Raw genomic sequence first — 22,914 nt, 5'->3', positions numbered from 1 at the left:
TTTGTGTTCCAAGATAGTGTCAGTGGCGGAACTACCTGAGTATACAAGCCTGCCAGGGTGGTCATCTTCAAATCAAGTCCAACAAATTCCGATGAGCATCAGCATGGTGTCAACAGCTGTTTTGGCGCACTATGAGCACCTTCATCCAGGACTATATATAAAGTATATATTAGTGGTGAATTTCCCATTAGTCATGCGAGGCACATGGCTAGGGGTGGCACTTGTTTGGGGGTGGCACTTGAATGCTTGTGTTGCTACTGTCAGCCCAAATAGTACCAGTAACTACAAAATATTTCCACTGTACTGTACCATATGCCATCTTGAATGTAGACAACATGCAAATACTGCCCCTGTAAGCTGTTCTACTTATGTATACATAATAAAAATTAAAAAAGTTGTAGTGGCTTTTTTAAAATAGTCTATTAAATTGGCATCAAATGAGGGCTTATAACCAATTAATAAAAATAATAAAATTGGGCCAGGGGGGTGGGGCTGTTACTGCTGTGCCTGCTATCCCTCACCCCTAAATCTGCCCCGTGTGTGTTTGCATGTATATATACACTGTATACAGTATACAGTATATATATATATATATATATATATATATATATACAACTGAAAACATCCGGCACTCAGAAAAAATGAATAAATGCCAGGGTGTCCTCCTAGTAATGCAGTGGAGGTATCCTTCCCCACCTGTGGCTCAGGTGTTAGCAGCGAAGGAAATGAGGCGGCACTCCATTTACTTATGCAAAAAAAATTTGTATTCAAAACATAGTGACAACAAGAAACATTGTGTCCAAAGAACACGATGTTACTTGTTGTCACTATGTTTTGAATACAATTTTTTTTTTGCATAAGTCCATGGAGTGCCGCCTCATTTCCTTCGCTGCTAACACCTGAGCCACAGGTGGGGAAGGATACCTCCACTATATATATATATATATATATATATATATCAGATATAAAAGGCGGCACTCAGAGACTTGACTTGTGCAAAACAAACTTTTAGTGCAAAAACTGCAGGTTACAGCATTAACGTTTCGGGGCACGTAGCCCCTTCATCAGGATCCTGATGAAGGGGCTACGTGCCCCGAAACGTTGATGCTGTAACCTGCAGTTTTTGCACTAAAAGTTTGTTTTGCACAAGTCAAGTCTCTGAGTGCCGCCTTTTATATCTGCTATATACATGGAGGTGCAAACCTCATTGGAGGGCACCAGAGCCAGTTAACCCTTGGAGGTTTTTTGAGTGCCAGCCACAAAAGGGTATTTATATATATATATATATATAGACCTACATACACACACATATATATATATATATATATATATATATATACATACATACATACATACACAAGCATAAATACATATACTGTACACAGTCACATACCTGGGGCTGAGGTCAGAATGAAGGCTATGGGAGAATGGAGGGAACTGTTGCAGCTTAGCGTACTCAGCAGCTCCCCCCATTGTTGATCAGAGCTCTCTGTAGCAGCAGCTCCATGACCGTGGTTGCGGCTTCTGCTGAGACAGAGGGGCAGATTTATTAAGCTTGGTGAAGTGATAAAGTGGAAGGTGATAAAGCACCAGCCAGTCAGCTCCTAACTGTCATTTTTCAAACCCTTCCTGTGACATGGTAGTTAGGAGCTGATTGGCTGGTCCTTTATCACCTTCCACTTTATCACTTCACCGAGCTTAATAAATCTGCCCCATTGACACAGCTGTCTCCGTCTCTAAAAAAAAATAATTCAGCCCATCAGGCGGGTTTTCTAGGTACCCAGACCCCCCCCCCCCCTTCCCCTTCCCCACGTGTGCGCCACTGGCTCTGTCCCTGTGATGTGTAAAAGTAAAGTGATTACTAATGCGACCATATCTGGGTTTGGGACCCAGCCACACTATTTCACTTTCTGGAGCTTGGTAAATTCAACATTATAGAAGCCCCCATAGAAACCTATCACAGATAACTACTGTGGCCCCCCTTACATACATCCACATGAACATTTGCAGATAGCCCAAATAAATATCTTTTTTTGGGGGATATCCTGCCATTACTGTTAGTTAAAAAGGCCCCTTACCACTCTATAATCCAAAGGCAAGACCATGCGCTTAAGGATCAGGAAAACTGAAGAAAGCCTGAGTGTAGGAAGTATCAGAGATGTCTGCTTGGTTAGATTAACTGATGCAGAACATTATCTCCATTATTATCAATGTGACATGTGGTCTGACCCGTAAGCTATCAGTTTGTTAGGGGTTACTTTGCAGACCCCCCATACCTGTTCCTGACCCCCCATACCTGTTCGGTCTTATAATTGGAACCTTCTCTTTACCAGGACAGGCTTATACTGTAGCCGCTTTACCAGTAAGGGTTTCTTGATAAATAGCTTCTTTTCAGGGATCCTCTGCCACCAATGATTCAAGATATGTTCAGCATAAAGGGTTAGAGAAAGAACATTTAGAGGTAGGAGGGCGCACAAAAGGACTTGATTTTCCACTTCCTCAGAGGTGTATGGAGGTCTGGCCTTTTCCTGTATTTTTAATGCAATGATTTTTCCATTTTCGTTTTCATTTTGACATTGCACTTCTGTGGAAAACACTTCTACGTGCATCACTTTTATGAAGACATTCAAATTTACAAAAGTGAAATATAATAAATACAGTCCCCATATCAAATAGAAGACATAAATTAAGTATAAGTGTTTAGAATATGTAAATCAATGAACAGGATGGCCCTTCTGTACTGGTAAAATTAACCAGTCTATAAATAAGCCTTTTTAACTCAAGGAAAGGCAATGCAAACTTAAACCTCTGTTTTGTATTGTACTGTATGCATAAAATAGATCTCTAAAATCTTTTAGTAATACATAAATTCTATATACACAGTTCCACATTTTTTTCTTCTACATAAGAAATTCCTCCCACATATCCTCCGTATAATAAAGACTATAACATTGAATCAGCTGTTCATTTGTACTCATCTGAGACATGACTGTGAATTGTACATGAAGAGCAGCCTTCTAAATGAATGAACTACATATATTAATGTATGAGTGAAGTATGCCCATCATCAGTATACTGTAGAATATGCAATTCATCTGAAAGCAGAAGCTTTCATAAGAAATAAATATACCTTGGTCAGAGAAAGGGCTTATGCAGGCAAGCTTCTATTTTTTTCTAAAGCGTTCGATGCCTGTTTGAAACGTGATTGGGATGCAAAGTGAGCTCAGTTTTTAATTTTAAGGGTTCAATGCGCATTCTTAAAGCCTACTGACTTGTGTGAGCACTGATAGTTGATGAAATAGTGATGCTTTGCATCAGTTTAGATATTGCCTACAGTGTTCACACTCTGTAAAATATAATTGATTTCTCTTGGAACGCTCATTAAGGAAATAGTAAATATGGATGGATTGGAGAACACCTTTCAGACGCTCTGTTAAAACAAAGGGTGTGTACACACGGTGAGATTTTTTCTTCCGATTCTGACTATATAGTCAGATTCTGAAGAAAAGTTAGTGCAGATCGCAAGGTGACAGTCACCTTGCAATCCCAATTCTATGCCGATGCGCGGTCGGCATCGAAAGAAAAAATAGACTGTGCAGGCAAGTCAATTTTGGCTATCTCTATAGAAGAGATAGTCAAAATCGGGACTTAGCCAAAATCGCACATAGCAAGTATCGCAAGCACACTCATTATGTGCTTGCGATACTCGCTAAGTGCCGACCCGGCCCCTGTCGCATGGTGAGAATCGGGCGTAGCCCGAATCTCACCGTGTGTACACACCCAAAGACAGAGTACAACATAATCTGCATTGTAACATGTTTGTGTTTTAATGCCCATGTCTGTGATGGCCGACATTACTACTAACTAACTTTGAACACCTACACATAAATGGATATTGATATTTACTAAGGACTATTAAATTCAGCACAGTGTGTCACTGGGACGCACTGCAATCAGCGGCGTATTACAATCAACTGAGTGTATTAGCATTTAAAACATTAGGCAATGGCATTCTTTGCTCCTTTTGCTGCACACCTCTTTGGTTTATTAGGAAAAATTAGCAATGATAATGATCCCAAAGGACCTTCACCCAAACTGTTCCAGCAGAACTTCAGTGAATTAAATTACCCCCTTAAAGTGCTACTGTAAACTAGATAGAGTGGGGAAAGCCATTTTATGGACTAAACAAAAAAAAATACTGTTGCAAGTAGGAAACAGTGCTTCATGACTGACAGTCAAAGCAATTAAGTAGTATATTAATGATGTACTGTATCTATGGGTAGTGACTAGCGAAGCCAATCCCGGGATTGAGTTTGGTGGGATCCCTGGATATTGCTCCATAAAGTCTGGAATTTAAATCCAGGATTGGAGGCTTCACTCCCGGGCTTGCAGGACTACTAACATTAGGTGCAGTGTCCTCCACAGTAGTGAAGTCACTGCAGTGATACTCCCTCCTGAACAGCTCTTCCGGCTTCTCAGACACAGCTCGGTCATGACCTATGAACGGCTATCTAGCGGCGTGATATCACAGGTCATGCAGCCGCTCGTAAACCGGCCCACACAGAGTGCACTGCATTCTTGTAATTTGCAGACAGCACAGAGACTCCGTGTAGTACTAGTGATGACATGAGTGGCTGGCAAGGTAGGGACTGGGAGGCGGAGCTACTCTTCCACTGCATGTGAGTCGAGGTCTCTGGCTCAGGTGAGGTCAGGGGCATTCTTCAGTTTGGGACTGGGGTTGAACCCCATGAATGTGGGTTTAATGTTTTTCCTGTGGGGGCAATGGATGTGGGATATATTTTTTCTGTAGGGGCCAACATGTGTGTGTATTTTTTATTGTGGGGGTAATGGAGGTTATTCAATTGTTTGCTGAATGTTATATTGGGAACATGTAGACCTGCTCTGATACTGCCCCCTTGCCCTCCTGCATGCAGTCAGTGTATGTAGGAGCCTGGGGCAACTACTTCAGTAGGCCAAATTGGGGGTACAACTCAATCCCAGGAATCCCAGATATCCCGGGATTGAGATTTTTTCAATCCCAAATCTCAGAATTACAAAAATGGGGCGGGTTTCGCTTCCCAAGTGGTGAAAGATGCCCTTTAATGGAACCACATCATGTTAATGATGCTGTATAAAAGCATATTGCAAATCCTTGAATATTGAATCTCTTTTATGTTTTTCTTTCTTTGCAATAACGATTTTACATATTGCTAATTGCTATACTGTAGAAGTAATAAAACTGGTGAAAAACATTTTTCTTTTTAGCAGAAAACACTGACGTAAAATTGGCACTTGCATTATATTACAGAATACCTATTTGAGCTACAGTATCACAAGCAGGGCCCTCTTCCCTCACACTCTTTTGCTTCCCTCACTTATACCATCATCTCATCCCCATTGCCATCAACTGCACCAAACCTCGGGGTTCAGTCAGCCCTGCTTCTGTGGGCATCATGACTGCATTTGTGTCAGTGGTAATATAGCTTATTTATGTTCTGCAATGTTTTATACTATATATCTTTTGCACTTTTCTGTTTTATTTGCAGTGCTTTTTTATGTATTATGAATTATAAATAAAGGATAATAATATCTATAAATGAACGCCTTAGAATTTTCAGTACCACTTACTGAGTATACAAAAAAATACAGTTTTCGAACATATCTCTGTACACTTACAGAAAAAAATCTAAAAATGTATTTCATGTTAATGATTGACCCTATAGTGTCCAGTTGTAAAAAAAAAGTCTATAAAAGACTGTTTTGTTAATTTACGAGACTTTATTTCACAATACCACTGATTAAATTTTTTTCTGTGCTGAATAACATGTTGTTTGAGGATTTTCCATGATTTGTAGTGGATTAATGACTTCAAACAGCTTGGCTGATTTGCTAGACTTGCTAGGATTCAGCAGCTGATAAAAATATCTGTAGACAGTGAAAGCAGTGGATGCATTGCCTGGCTTTTGCAGACAAGACTCCCATGTGATCAGCATCCAGGCAGGCTCAGTGAGACAGGAGCTGTTCTACAGGCAGTAGGTAATGAGTCTTTGTGCAGACTAGAGCTCTTAACACTGAACAATAAAGCATATGCTAGCAGCTATAAAACACCGCTTTGGGAAATTAGGGAAAAAAAGCATTATTCAAACGCAGAAGACAATAAATAACCTTGACTGTGCTGTGTTTTAAATATCAGTAATCAAGATTCCATGGATTGTAATTAGGATTGCTGCATATCAAGAGTGCATGGATTGGGGAACTGCAATTTGAGCAGGTCAGTTATCTCTGGGCTCTGTTGGTTTATATGGTGTATATATTGTAAGGTAGATCATTTAATTTTATACATTTTGGAGAGTGGTTGTTGTAATGCTCATTTGTATCTTAGATATTCTGCGTGGAAACATAATTCCAGTCTTATATAGTAATTGGCTGATATATGTGCATTTGTGTTTGAGTGGCCTGCAAAAATATATAATGCATATCTGATTATGGGAAATATATGCTAAAGAAATAAATGGAGATGTGTTTAGAATATTACATTATATGACCATACAAAATAATGGATTCATATATTTCTATCTTTTGTAAAAAAAAAAATTTTTTTAACAATTATGCAGATATTTGCAAACCCTATATTGTGCTTATTTTAACATTTAGATTTTTACCACTGCAATGAGTCATTGCAATTATTTATGCAAAGTTATTTCGTCATTATCGTGTTATGTATTTTTTTATTTTTTTATTGTCCCTTTCAGTGTTTATTGTTGCCTTTTTATCCTTAACCATCTGCATTATTTTTTGCTTGTAAAAACCCTGTTTATACTGTCATTAGAATTCAGGAACTGGACTTCCAAGACATTGTACTTTTCCTAGTTCATTAACATCTACGCAAACACATGCAAAGCTTTAATTTTATATATTAGGCTTTCAGCTTTCAATTAAAGCGCCTTTGTCTTGGTGAAGATTTACATGACAATTGCTGACTACACAAATTCATTCAAAGTGAGAGGAAATCAGTAAAGCTGTATTTAGGTTTAACTTCACAATTTCCTTTAATTGTGTATGCAATTTAAAATCAAATCTTAAACATTTATATAAATTGGAAATGATTAAGATTTTGTCAACTGCAAAGATTCACGGAAACAACACATTGGAAATGTTAAAATCTCTTGAAATAAATAGACAACCATGTTTTTGTACATTTATGCAGTTGACAAAAACAAGTGTGCATAATTACAGAACTAGGAAAGATGTCTGTATTTATAAATATTATACTACAGTGTGTTTGTTGCCGATAGCCAAGGACAAGATAGTATTGAGTTGTTGGATTTTTGTTATTTGATTATTACTACAGTATATTATTTGTTTTATATTTAGCACCCAAAAACATCATATTTGTCTCAGCTGTTTGGGACTGTACTGGCATTATGTAAATGATATAACAGTAGGCTTAGCTGCAGAGACAGGAGGCGGGACTTGGGGATCAAAGGTCATTGTACTAATGAAAAGCTGAATAGGGGGAAAAATGCTGGATGTTACTGCAATGTCTGCTGAAAAGGGAGTGTGCACATTGCCTTGAAGTACTATAGATTCAGACTGAAAGATCTTGGGCCTTAATTAGCCATCACTAACGCAGCAGAAAATTCCAAGCATAGACTGTACTCATGTCTGACAAATGCAAAATACATAGATTTTTTTTCTTTTTATCCATAGTATATACTATAAAACCATGATCATAATATTTTATTGCATTATTATTTAAAATGTTTTTCCCTGCAGTACTATATAGTAAATCTTGCAGAACAATAATGATGTACTATACAAAGAGATGAGCTATTTTAGGCTGATAAAATAATCAATAATGTTATGGTCCCTATGGGGTGATTGATTGTTAAGTGCATCAATAGATTACAATGTATAGATCTGGATACAAGAAAATAAATCTTGTCCGAATAATGCTTTGTAATTTTCTTGATGTTTTCATGTGTGTTCGGTTTTCTCTGGTTGTATTTCACATGCTAGTCTCTTTTTTTCTGTTTCTTTGTTTTTAATACTGTAGTTTGCAATTCGGTGCTTAATGCCTTAGATCAAATTACGAGATTAAACATCTGGCATAAAACCCTTTGCTATTGTACTAAGCTTTGCAACCGGACACCTGAAATGTACAATTTAAAATGGAGAGAGGTGTAGAGTTTTGGCTTGTATGACTTGCACAATAATTGTGTGCTGCATTTATCATCTATGCATGACACCATTTAAGATAGCTGTTCCTATAACGGTTGCCTGTTAAAATATCATCCATTAAATCAGAACATAAAATTATTTCCATGTAATCTGCTGTAACAATGGACATGAGACAAATTACATAAAATGCAATCTATCAAAACAGGTCATGGAATTATGTTTTGCTAAATATTATTTGTAAGCCTTTGCTAATATATTCATATTGATAACTACAGAATTCAAATATATATGGCCAACATAACAATCACCTGTGTTTTAGATACATAATTCCCAATTAATTTTCATAAACCTGTCACGGAACTTAGGACATTTAGACAAATCTGTTCTCTTGCTGCAATACCTCTATCTACTGTTCTTTTGTTCACTGAGAAAAATGTTCCCTCAACCAAATAAAACACTAGATGCACAATACAGTATATTGTTCTGAAACCACTATGTTCAATACACATTTTATATTCTTCCTTATCATAAAATAGCCCACTTTCATTTATTTGCTATGTAACCTGCAAGCAACTCCTGTTTATTAGGTTTCTGGGTAGACATAAACATGGGTCAGTATGTCTTATCTGTCCGTTAATATCTCTGTTGTGTTCCCATAGGATACTTAGCACTGAAATATCCTGGTTCATTTACAAGGCTAAATTCCTACTGTGCTCAAAATCAGATATTGTCCAAAAATCCACATGTCACCTTCAATGTGCCAGAAAATATAATAGGCCACTTCGGAAAAGCTCCCTTGGTAATTAGAAAAAAGGGCATAGATAACTATTGTATTACACAGAAGAGGTGCAGAGGGTTAGATTGTAAACTAATTAATACCATTCCAAGTGTCATAGGGGAACAAAGAATGAAAAATGCACAAACTGATATATGGTGATTTGCAATTGCAAATAAAGCTTTAAGACTTCTAAATAGTTTCCTTATTGCAGCCAATAACCTGTATGTACATTTTACATTCCTGTGTACACTGTGTTACCACTGGGAAAAAATAGCATGCAGGTATACCTGCACAGGGTGTAATATTGCTTTTCATGCGATTGAGAAATGTACAGTAAGTAGAAGGAGCCAAACTTTTAATTAAATGGGAACAGTTAATGGTATGTATAAAATTTCCCATTGATTTAAATATTTCCATGGGGCATATGGAAAGGAAATATCTGTTAAAAGAGAATGTGTAATATAAAAGGTTCTTTTGATAGAATATGCCTTATTGCCCATCCAATAAGCTTTGAATGGGGCAGACAATTCAGCATCTATTATATTTGAACTGTTTTATCGTTGCATCATGGATTTTAAATGCTTGGATGTAAATATACCCTTAACAATTGGTATTTATGGAGGGTAGGGAGATGTATCAAACCTTGGAGAGAGATAAAGTGGAGTAGTTGGCCAAAGCAACCAATCAGCTTGTAACTTTCATTTCAAAAACAGTCCTAGTTAAATGGGCAACTATTCCATTTTATGTCTCTCCAAGTCTAGTATATCTAGCCCCTGGATATATTTTGTTGGTCTGTGTGAGGGTGGGGTGATGGTGCCCCTCCTCCTTACCCCTCTCCCCCACTCTTGATCTAAATGTATCTTTTTGAAACTTCTCCTGCCAAACTCTGTCAAAAGAAGTTATCATTGGTTACCACAATGAATGTAAATTCCATTATAATTGCAGGTATATTGTCACCAACCTTAACATGTTTTATTTCTTGTCGGTGCCCCCTGCGATTATTTAGTTTTTTTTTTCTTTTTTTTTTCTTTTTTACTCTTTACTGGTTTTTGCTAACATTGATTGCAAAGCTGTTTTTCTTGCAGTCATTCTGCTAGCTTGGGGAAAGAAATAAAATATAAATTTTCAATGGAATATTGCCCCTAGGACCCACATTCTCATGTAAGATTTTTTAAATACTTGATTTTACCATGAATTAAGGTTTGCACAGTGCTGTTCTCGTATTTGGTAGAAAAAAATGGGTGCTTTTGCTATTTATAGCTGAAAGCAAATTATAATACAGGTTGAGTATCCCTTATCCAAAATGCTTGGGACCAGAGGTATTTTGGATATCGGATTTTTCTGTATTTTGGAATAATTGCATACCATAATGAAATATCATGGTGATGGGACCTAAATCTAAGCACAGAATGTATTTATGTTTCATATACACCTTATACACACAGTCTGAAGGTAATTTTAGCCAATATTTTTTATAACTTTGTACATTAAACAAAGTGTGTGTACATTCACACAATTCATTTATGTTTCATATACACTTTATACACACAGCCTGAAGGTCATTTAATACAATATTTTTAATAACTTTGTGTATTAAACAAAGTTTGTGTACATTTAATCATCAAAAAACAAAGGTTTCACTATCTCACTCTCACTCAAAAAAGTCCGTATTTCGGAATATTCCGTATTTCGGAATATTTGGATATGGGATACTCAACCTGTATACAGTATATGTCTTAGAGCAATGATGAGCAACAAGAAACCGTAGGCCACATGCGGTCCTCTGATGCTCACCTGCAGCCTCCAGTTCCTCCCTGTTTTATTGTCAGATTTGTTTGTTACAGTAGCTTGTAACACTTTATTAAAATGCCTGCTGGTTTATTATCACATATAGGTGTCTTTCTTTGCTTAAATGTGTTGTTTTAACTTATTACTGAAATGAAGGCTCTTTTGAAGGTTAGAGGGGTTAGCAATGTGACCCATGACAAATATCCAGTTTCCCATCACTTTTTTAGAGCATGTTATGTTTGATGCCCCATCATACAAATATGAAATATTTTCTTGTCACAGTTGCCATAAAAACATCTGGGGCCGGATGTATTGCTGCCCAAGTTTTTTTTTTTTTTAAATTGGCAATCACTTACAAGGCATGGTTTTGCCTTGTAAGTGAATGCCCCTTTAAAAAATAGTCTGAGTTCAGTCGGCATTCTGCATACCCGCCGAACTCGGGTGGCATTACATCCAGCCCCTGGTTTCTGATGAAAAGTATGGCACTTCCTGACAACCATAATGTGTCCTTTGTATCTCTATCTTGATGAACAATAGATTCATGCAGTATGAAGTAGGTCTGTGCCCTATTTGCATTTACTAAGGAGGAAATTTACATTCTATAGAATCTGATTACAATGGGCATCACCTCCACTTTTCCTCTATAGAAAGTTTTTTTAATCAATCCATGCATTTGTAGTAGAAGCACATATTACTGTAAGTAGTTGCAAAAGTAATGACTGAGACAGAGTCATGGACGGTTCCAGTATGAATGGTCGACAATGTTAAGGTCGACAGTCATTAGGTCGACCATTATTGGTTGACATTGACATGGTAGACATGGACAAATGGTCAACACATGAAAATGGTTGATACATGAAAGGTCGATACATGAAAAGGTCGACATGGATTTTTGAACTGGTTTTGGTGTAATTTTTTCCGTAACATAACCAGGAACACCAATTAGTGTACCGCGTCCCCTTGCATGGCTAGCTGCGCTCGCCATGCTGTGGGCAAGGTGCATCGCTCCACTACCGCTGCGCTTGGCACAGGTTACTACTCCCAATCGTAGTCCACGTGGATGATAAAGTATGAAAAAGTAAAAAATCTATTTTTTTTAAAAGCCATGTCGACATTTTCATGTGTCAACCATTTTCACGTGTCGACCATTTGTCCATGTTGACCATGTCAATGTCGACCAATAATGGTCGACTTAATGAGTGTGGACCTTAACATTGTCAACAATCTGAACAGATACCGTCATGGACATACAATGCAAACCAATATAAGTTGCTTTGCAGGTGTAATTTAAATACATAAAAGCTTTAAAATAACACCAGGGCTAGATAGCTATTTTATACTGGCCCCATTGACAATCACTTTTATTGGCAATAAATGTACTGGACTAATAACTTAAAGCAATGTTTATACTCTTGTAAAACGTGTTGTAATCAGTTCTACTTTAACTAGCTGGGGTCATATGTTTCAGCAATTTTACAAGATTTCTTAATGCAATATAATTTATGATGCTGTTCTCCTTTCCTTCCATTCCCTTCATTAATCAATCGCTACATAAAATATAGTACAGTGTATTAAAAACCCAAAAAAATAAAAAATGGTTAAGTATAATTGTTATTTCCAGCAGCCTAGATTGACCAAGAGGATGTTATCTGCAGTCAAATTCTGTTTCTGTAAAATATAAGTCATTGTGTGCAAACTTTCCATATTGATGGTAATAAAATTAGCATATTAATCTCTAACAGAATGTTCTAGTAAAACAAGCTATATACTAGCTTGTTTTATACTGACCTATTTTAATATATATTTATGTATTTGCATACAGAAAATATATGCACAATTAGTTTTGTCCATTTTGTCCATCCATGGGGACTGTAGGTGGCATAAATTTATTTTTTATTATTAAAAGTATAAATTCCCAGATACAGGGAAAGTGATGAATATTCCACCTATAACAAAGTTAAAGGGTCAATTTCTCATACTCATCCTCTAAGACCTCTATGCTAAAAGACTTGAGTCTCATGAATGGCTAGCCCTTGTCTCCTGCATAGAGTCAATAAATTGCTGAGTATCCTTGCACCACAAACTTGTGATGGATGAGTGGTTAGCATTTGATTATGCCATCACATGGTCAGTCATTTTCACAAAACTTAAGCCAACTTATGTTCTTCTGTCATAAAAAGTTAAAGATCTTTTTATTATATCCACATGGAAGCTTGTTTAAAGACTGACTTGTGTAGAGCTCAATGTGGCCATTTTAAAGACCTCAAATTTCTGACTCAATCTAGAGCACTGGAAGGGCCCACAGTTAAATTGGATCCTGCTTAGTCTTAAAAATATTACAGTGTAGGAAAGCAATAACAGGATGAACTGGATGGACAAATGGTCTTTTTTCAACCTCAGAAACTATGGGGGCAATTCAGACCTGATCGTAGCAGCAAATTTGTTAGCAGTTGGGCAACAACCTGTGCACTGCAGGGGTAGTTGGGGGGGGGGGGGGGGTATGGCAGATATAACATGTGCAGAGAGATTAGATTTGGGTGGGGTGCGTTCAAACTGAAATCTGAATTACAGTGTAAAAATAAAACAGGCAGTATTTACCCTGCACAGAAACAAAATAACCCACCCAAATCTAACTTTCTCTGCAAATGTTATATCTGCCACACCTGCAGTGCACATGGTTTTGCCCAACTGCTAACAAATTTGCTGCTACGATCAGGTCTGAATTACCCCCTATGTTACTATGTTATTTATTTGAGGAAATATGCGTGTTCGTTTGTGTATCTACTACCAACATGGATGTCTCAATATAGTAAACACGTAAAATTAGAGTAATACCTTTATCTCCATTCCTGTGTTCTACTTGTTCGTGATTATCACAGTCGTCTGTGGAAGTTGATTGGGTTGATGCAACCTTGGTCTATGGACCGTGGATGATAGAGCAAGGTAGCAAATCAGGTATGAATTCCAAACTCAAAAATATTGGTGGTGGAAAGCGTGGTTATAGGCTGAAGAATTCTGAGGCAAATGTAATGGAATTAAAGTTACAGTTTATCCATAGGACAGGAAAGGTTGTGTGAACAAAGATAGTAGAGGTGTACAAAGCTGAAGCAATACAAAGTACTAGTGATGATAGGAGAATAAGAGAAAATTATTGTACTTACACTCCTAACAGTGTAAGTTTGTCTATTTTCAGTGCACACTATCCTATTCACTGGCGTGCGCAGCACATTTTATTAGGGGGTGCACCGTCGGAGGGGTGTGTCTAGCATCGCCTTTTGAGCGTGTCTAGCACCATCTATTGATGGTCAACGCATATAAAATTTCCACCTTTATATCAATCGTAATAAAGCAGATACATTGTCAGATGTTGTGGTGTGCACCAAACAAACACCCCTGATGGCACTCACTGCAATTACAGTGCTCCTCCTCAGCCTGGTCTGGCTCCCCCTCTCTTTCCTCTGCAAGCTGCAGCATCTTACTTACAAGTCAGTCACTCACTGACAGTCGCAGACTAGTACTGCTGCTGCTGGAAAAACGAGTGACCTGTCAATGCTGCTGCCGGCCGCCTGCCAGTACTGAATTTGTCTTCCTAAGAGGAACGCTGGCTGCATGCTGCTCCTCATCAGTGGCTGGCGTTGGCATAGAATAGAAGGATTGAGGTGGGCGTGTAGCGGGTGTGACGGGTGGGCATGTGAGCAGCATGACGTAATCACGTCACATCACGCTGTTTTTGTACATGGTGGTGGAGCTGGGAATTTGAAAGCCGGTGGCAGTGGCACCCTTGATTAACCCAGGTATCCGGTCTGTAATGCAGTCCTGACAGGGTGCAGCACAGAGCGGACAGTAATCAGCCTGCTCGGCGATCCCTGCATCAGGCATGTGAGATCGGGGTGCCAGACATTAGGGCGTGCCTGTGCGCACCAGGCATCCCCCCTGCACACACCTGTGATCCTATTCCTAGTACTGCACTATATACATGTGGTCTTGGTGAAAGAACATAGGAGTCCTGAAAAGTTGTCAAAATGTTTGACCATCTGCTTACATGACGGGACTGTACCTGGTAACTATGCACTGAGAGATGTACCTGCTAATACAATTAACTTTGCTTTGCAACTAAAACAATGAATGATGCTTGTTGTTCTATATAGGATATCTGCATTACATATTTTCTTGAAAAAAGTCTTAAGACTGAAACGTCAAACACGGTGACGCTGTCCGTCTGCGTACTCTTTTTTTCTCAGTCTTGTGAGTGCCGCCTGCCAGTGTGTGTACAAAATAGGGGGCGTGGTCATTGCGGGTAATAAAAGTGGGCGGTTCAGCCCGCAGACGTAAAAAAAGGGGGCGTGGGCGGCCGGCGGCGTCACTGTTGGGAGCGTGCCCAGCACCTACGGAGGTGCTGGGCTTCCCCCAAGCGCTCTCTCAGCGTGAATGGATGCCCCGCACATGCGCGCAGCATCTTTACATGCTGTGAGGGCAGGAAGCGGGTGGCAGTTTTAGCAGGGCGCCGCAGGAAGGGCAGGGCGGGTTTTGCCCTTAAAAAATCGGGCAGGGCGCGGCGCCCTGCTAAAACTGCCTAGCGTGAACACTATATATATATATATATATATATATATATATGTGTGTGTGTATATATATATTGTAACATGCAACCTTCCACCAGACACAACGCTAATGCAGTTGTATAAAACAAAAGCAGTCCATTTACTTCCACAGCACAGTAAACAGACTTTTCACAGCATGTTCAAGGGGTACCTCAATTAGGCACCGCTTCATAAACAGCATTTACACATTCTCAGACTCCCTGCCTCTAACCCACTGGCCCACCCTCTATCGCCTGGTCACTTGTTGGCCTCAGGAGCCCTGAGCCCTTGCCCTAACGAGCTTTATAAAAGTATGGCACAGGTGTGCCTGATTGCTGGGAGCGCTTGCTCCAATACCTGGACCAGACCTGCATGGATGGGATCTCATGTATGAAATTGCAGGGTATTTCTGTGTATCAACAGCAATACAATACTATAATTTCCAACTGCCAGATAATCTTTGACACAACATTAAAGAGACAACCTGCTGTGTCCCAACACCTCCCTGGGCTTCCTCTTGGTCCAGTCCTAAACCCAGGTTGCCCGAACTGTTGTGCCCTGTCCTGCAAACACCTGGGGTGGCATCAGGACTGGACTACCACAATATATAATGAAATGCAACAAAGAACAAAGAGCACCTCCTAGTGCAGTATAAGAACAACACCAATTTGTGCTTAAAAGGCTATAAGTGAACCCGTACAATACAAAAATAGTATAACAGCATTAGGCGTTTCATAGGAATCCAATACACACATAAAACATAAAAAAATAATAACAATCCATAGTGTAAACCAATTTTCAGTACAAGCAACCAAGTAACTGCTCATACATCAGAGAAATGAAGGAATAGCTTATCTAAAAAATAAGCAGGTGTGTGTGTGTGTGTGTGTGTGTGTGTGTGTGTGTGTGTGTGTGTGTGTGTGTGTGTGTGTGTATATATATATATATATATATATAAAATGTATATGTGTGTATATGTATATGTGTATCTTAAAAAAATTGGCCACACAAGTTTTTATTGACAGGTGTACGCAATATGCCAAACAATACACGTCTGAGATACAATATCACAGTGAATTCAATATCAACAATAAAGGATGCACCAGACTTACCAATGGTTCTAATCTCCTCTCCGGGAGATGCCCGGAGAGGATAAGCAGGGAAAAGTCAATGATTGGGCAATATATGCATTGGGGTGGGGCTAAAATGATGTTATTACCATATAATCATGTCATTAGGCTACACCCTATCCGCCGGTTCCGCGATTTCGCCATTTTTTCCCCCATTCTGTCCACTTTACTAGGAAGTGTGCAGAATGCGGGAGGGGTACCCATTTTTCTGGGGCTCTGGGGGACTACCCGGGAAACCGGGAGTCTCCCGCAGAATCCGGGAAAGTAGGTAAGTAACAGATGCACACAAAAGATAGGCCAAAATGTATTAAGCCTTAAAAAGTGATACAGTGGAGATGGATAAAAAGTGAGAAATGACCAACCAACCAGCTCCTATCATTTTTCAAACACAGCCTGTGACATGTCAGTTAGGAGCTGATTGGCTGGTACATTATCTCTCTTTATCTGTCTCCACTTAATCACTTTTTTAAGGCTTGATACATTTGGGCCATTGTATCCAAACGTGGAATTGAAAGGTCTCTAAGAACATTAAGTCAAACTATGTGAAATAGAGACCAACTATATACTGTAGCTGTAGCATTGTTTGTACTAAAATAGGATATAATAAAAGATGATAAAGATAACAAATGAAATGCGTTGGTAAAGTCTTAAAATGTAATGCCAGAACTGAGCACTTCCAGGTTTACCAGGAAGTGAGATGGAAACATTTTCTTAATGCCTCTTTTACAGTAACTGATAAAGTATGACTATATGGAAGCCACGGACTAAAATAACTCACATCTTATTTGCGAGGTGACGGTCATCCAAAATGTTTATTTGTTCAAGTTTACTTATTCTCATCTATTATTCCTTTAATACACAAGTAATGGTTATATATGAATAAACTTTCCCATTTCCTTTTTGTTTTCTATTTGTATTACTTTAATAATTAAAGATTGTTATGGCCTGTTGTAAGTACTTAAAAGCGTATAACTCAATAAAATATATTGGGCTTAGACAATATATATGAATAAATCATCTTAACCTTTCATAAGTTCTAAATTGTCACTTGATTATAAGTCATAGCACTTTCAATAATGTACAATATGTTATTACAGATGTTTAAAGTCACCCTGGTTTTACATTTACCCATATAAACCCCTCACCATTTGGTCTTCAGCTTTCTTATTTAGTCACACATTTCTTTGTAACTTCTAATATCTTTATAATGTACGGCAATGGGTGATTTATCCCATATAAAATAATTTTTAAAAATTGCTGAAAAGTCCATCTGGAAGACACTGACCAATAAACAGAGAACAAAAAACATTCCCATGGAAAGAAAGAAAAGCAGCCAGAAGGTGTGACATACTGAGTGCCTTCCTCTAAGGCAGTGATTTTCAACCTTTTTTAACTCGCGGCACACCAAACAATATTTTAAAATTGGCAAGGCGCACCATCAGTTTCCCACGGAAAAAAAACCACACACTTTGGCCCTCAGAGTAAAAAATAATCCACACATACATTGGCCTACACAGAAAAAAACAATCACATTTCCCCCCACATAAATCATGTTGCTCCTTACATAAATCCTATTGCTCTCCACAAAAATCAATCACATTGCTCCCCAGATAAATCATGTTGCTCCCCACATAAAATAATCACATTGCTCCCCACATAAATCCTATTGCTCCCTACGTGAATTAGTCACATTGTTCCCCCCATAAATCCTTTTGCTCCCCACAGCAGAAATAAAATAACAAATATTAGCCCCTTTCTGTCAGCTGCCCTTCTCCCTGTCTCTCAGTGGCGGGGGTTGTTCATAGTAGAGTGCTGCGAATACTGAGCAGCGGATGGTCGGGCAGGTGTGGATGTGGGTGGACAGGGAAAGTTGTGGACGCGGGCAGGAACTGGAAGATGTGTATGCAGGCGGGTGAGCTGGCTGGGTGGTGAGACGATGCGGCCGTGACCTATGATGTCACACCGCAGCTTCTTCAATGCTTCGGTCACGACTGATCCTCTAAGAAGAGTCTGGGCCACAGTTTGCTCTGAGGGTGCAGGCAGTGACTCTGACTCCACGGCACACCTTGCAACTGGTCGCGGCACACTAGTGTGCCCGGGCACACTGGTTGAAAAAGCCTGCTCTAAGGCATCTTACATCTGTTTGATCATAGAAGGAAACATAATTGCTTTTATAAGTCCATTCATTTATAGGAACTGACTGCACAAAGTTATTTTCTTGTATGCACAAGCTATGACGTGTTCAGTGAATCATATATTAGAATTGCGGCTGGTATTTATGGTTGTGATGATTTGCCAGCTCTGGGTATATAGGGGGTCATTCCGAGTTGATCGTAGCTGCGATCATCTTACCTGACATGCGGGGCTAGTCCGCCCCGCATGTCAGTCCCCCCCCCCCCCCTCCGGCACAAATACAAAAGCATCGCACAGCGGCGATGCCTTTTTATTTGAGGAGTAACTCCCAGCCAGTGCAGCTCCTGCAGCTGGCCGGGAGTTAATTGTTGCTGCCGCTGGCCCACGGCCCGTCCCCCCCCCCAACGGTCTGGCCACGCCGCCGTTCCACCCCCTCCCACCCAGCGACCGCCTCTATCTCAGAGGCGATTGCTAGGCAACAAAAGCTGCCATGCGCTGGCGCACTGTGGAGCTGACGCATGCGCAGTTCCGACCCAATCGCTGCACTGCGACAAACTGCAGCGAGCGATCAGGTCGGAATGACCCCCATATGCTCCAACATCAGCCCTATCAGCTGTTGGGAAATAGACGTGGGTGCCATCTGTAGATGGCCATAACAGCTAATTGATAGCTGAGGAAGCCACTACTGCTATTCTGCTACTTATTTATCAAAACAAATGAAACCTGGTTCTAATTTCAAAATAGCTTCATAAAAATGCTTTGAGTTGATGAAAAATGTGTTTCCACTGAATATTATAATGATCAGTGCTTCTAACAGTATCTCAACTAACCAAATGATCATCTACATTTTTTTTAAGTTGGTATATGTAATGAGTATGATTTCATTACTTACTTTCCAATTGCTGTAGTCAGTGTTAAATGAGTAATCTGTATTCAATGGAGTTAACCTAATACAGCTTACCTTATTATTGTACTGATAAGATCTTTTTTTTTATTGAATCTCAGGAGTATGTCTTCAAATGTCATCTTATCAATATCAGGGAATGAAAATGAGGGTTATTACTCATTTCGGATAAGTATTTATAGAAAAAATTGATCTCAAGATACCTCCAAACCACTTTCTAGGAAGGCACCTTTTACATGAATGTATGCTTGTGACCTGATTCCTTGGTCTTTGGTGTTGGGGTGTTTCTCCATTACACTTGCTTACCTAACAGGGATGTAGTCAAAATGTTGGCAGTGACATTGCTGAAATTCTTAAGGTCGACACTACAATGTCGACAGTTATGATGTTGACATTGTAAAATGTAATTTGTCATTGTCAAAATGACCTTTTTAGAAAGTCACTCAGCACTAGCTCTCTTTATGGCAAGCTTTTCTTCTGTTCCATAATAATTAAATTGTAATCCAAAAAAAGCACCATGAAAAACTTGATAGATTCCAGGAACCTGCTCCTACTGGAGCTAGGATGTGAGTTAATGGAATGGTTCCTTTCTACGAATGGTTCCTTTCTACAAATAGTCATTCACAGCGACTTGCCGATGATTGGCTGGAGCATGAGAAAACCACTCTGATTGGCTTTTTTTGCATATAGATTCCTTCCAAGAATAGGCAAGTTTTCCTTAATGTTATTTGTTCCATTGTTCCCCAATTCTGACTTGATTTACAAGGCCTTAGATACAGATGTGTTTTAAAACTAGTATAATATTCATCTCCTATTTGACATTACATTTTCAGACATGAAGCATGATGGCAGAACACATTGTCTGTGTTAACCTGACATTCCACTGAAGCTCAGTTTAAAACCAAGTTACTGCCTCCCTACTCCCTTAAAGATGCATACCTCTCCACTGGCCAATTTCAGAGACACAGAAAGGAATATCTTCCAATAAATTGGGATAGTTGGCATGAACATGCTTTGTGAAGTGCTAGGCTGCCTCATAGTCACCTCACCACTCTTCAAAACACCAATTAATTCAACATTTTGATTGTCAACATTCCAAATTCTCAACATCCTAACTGTAACCCTTGGGGTTATCTTGCTTAAATTGGGAAAGTTGTGAGGTATGCTAAGAGGGATGAGTTAGCAGGAAAGTCGTTTATCTGAAATTGGGCATGGTTGGGTGGATCAAGAAGTGTTTGGTAGAAATCAAGAACCTGGTTTCCATGGATTAGGGGTTGGATTTATTTATGGCTAATTTTGTTCCATAAATGTTGGGATGCATTAAATCTTTAGAATAAGAAAATAAAAGAGGAGCTTTCAAATATTGTGTCAAGATTTTTGTATTTGATATTTTGGAAAGGTCCATAAGTACAAAACACTCTCTTAAATGCAATATTAGCAATAAGTTAACACTCAATCTCAAGGTAGACTTGTAGTTCACCCAAACAAAATCCCCAAATTAAAGTACCCTACTTTTAGACTCTAAAACTATTAGCTGCATCAGCACTTTTAACAGCAGGACAGCATGGCAAAGTTAGTGTCAAATAAGCATTGGACACTTTCTGTATAATAACCATGCTCTCTCAGTGTGAAAGTCATGTTGTTGAATGCAGTCCACTTTAATGTAAATGTAAACAATGTCAGACTGGAAAATGAAGGGCCCACTGGGAGAATGCAGTGGTGTGGCCAGTCACGGGAGGATGGCCAGCTGCCACAGAGGTCTGGGACCTTTGACAAATATATTTAGTAAATACTGTTAGTACATGCATAATAATGTACCAGATTAATAGCAGCAATGCACTGTAGAATTCAAGTGCACAGTCTGGAGCTTGATCACTAGAGGAGGAGGTGGGGCTACAGCAGTGGGGCACCAACCTGGTTTTCCCCTGTACCTCTGTGGCCAGTAAACCCTGCATGTAAAACTATTTAGAATTCTGATAATAATAATAATAATAATAATAATAATGCGATGTTTAAGATGGATAGGAAAACCCTGGTTACATTAAAGTATTTAACACAGTTGGCATGATGACCTGAAGAAAGCATAATGTGACCAGCTCACACTGCTGTTGATCTTACCTGCCAATCATGTTTCTATCCTCTTTAATGTCTGGTACGTCAAGCTGCAACCTAATGCAGATATGTGTATATTTGTTATCAGTTGTCTGGATTTTTTTTTTTTAATTAAAATTTCCAAGATCAAATCACTGCACATGATAATGGGGCAGATGTATTAAGCCTGGAGAAGTGATAAAGCAGTGATAAGTGCAAGGTGATAATCCACCAGCCAATCAGCTCATAACTGTCAATTTACATATTGGAGCTGATTGGCTGGTGCTTTATCACCTTGCGCTTATCACCACTTTATCACTTCTTTATGCCTTTTTCAGGCTTAATGCATCTGCCCCTATGATTCTAATTTCTAAACATACATAAGTGTAGGTAACAAGAACACAAAAGTTAATTTGCATGTGCAAGAAAAATGTAGGTTGAGTCAAACAGTCGAAACCCCATATAGGGAGTGGGGGGGGGAAAGGATCAACGAGAATGCAAGGTGGAGGTGGAGGTAGGAAATCCAGGGAGAAGAGACAAGTCTGTAGAGTTGCAGTGAACCAGAAGAAGAGAAAGACAAGGAAACATTGTGATGAGTGGCCCATGGTCCTCACATCTTACTGAACAACCAAATTAAATACCATCATACTGTATATATTTTATGCAGTAGGAATATCATAGATTGTAAGATCGCAAGAGCAGGGACTTCTTTCCTCATGTGCCTTTCCTTTTCTTACTTACACTATCTTACTTACACTATCTTATACTCCATACTCCCTTTGATGGCACCTAACCCCTGGTTTTCTATACCTGTCCTATATTGTCTTGAACTGTAAGTGCTGTTTTCTTGTTTGCTCATTTGATTGTGTACTATGTATTGGGCGCTGTGGATCCCTTGTGGCGCCATATAAATAAAGAATAATAATAATAGTCTACTAATTAAAGCTGTAATTCTTTTCATATATCCAGTCAGCCACTAGATGGTGCCAAGCATAATACGGTGAATGAGTTGTTTTTGCTTTTTATTTTTTATTTTGTTTTTCTAAATAAACTGTTAAGCCTGAAACAAGTACCGGTAATATAGTAATGCTAAACTTAAAGCGGAAAATCTTCTGTGCATTGCCTTGCTTTTCCATGAATGTCAGGACTTCTTTTTCTTCTGAGAAAATACATTATTTACTGGACACTGTAATGTTTATGTAAAATTCCCCCAAATACCAATTTTCTGAATAAGACCCAAAAGATGCTCTGTTAAAAGCATTAAGTAGTATATGTAGCACAGGCTACTTTGTGGATAGTCCTAATGGCTGTAGTATCGACAGTATATTT

At 38.9% G+C, this 22,914-nt stretch overlaps 1 protein-coding gene across 2 annotated transcripts in view; it reads left to right on the top strand.

Moving 5' to 3' along the window:
* CSRNP3 (cysteine and serine rich nuclear protein 3) overlaps positions 1-22,914 on the top strand; it is a 278,203-nt gene that overhangs the window by 190,411 nt on the left and 64,878 nt on the right. The window contains exon 1 of one of the 2 annotated variants that reach the window (XM_063933602.1): positions 5,994-6,271. The exons of the other annotated variant lie outside the window; for it this stretch is intronic. The gene's annotated coding sequence lies outside the window, so the exon portion shown is untranslated. Of the gene's footprint in view, positions 1-5,993; positions 6,272-22,914 lie in introns of those variants that run through there. 2 annotated transcript variants of the gene reach the window in all.

Source organism: Pseudophryne corroboree, chromosome 7, assembly GCF_028390025.1.
Source record: "Pseudophryne corroboree isolate aPseCor3 chromosome 7, aPseCor3.hap2, whole genome shotgun sequence".
NCBI classification, from domain to species: domain Eukaryota; kingdom Metazoa; phylum Chordata; class Amphibia; order Anura; family Myobatrachidae; genus Pseudophryne; species Pseudophryne corroboree.
This window is presented reverse-complemented; position numbering and strand designations above follow the sequence as displayed.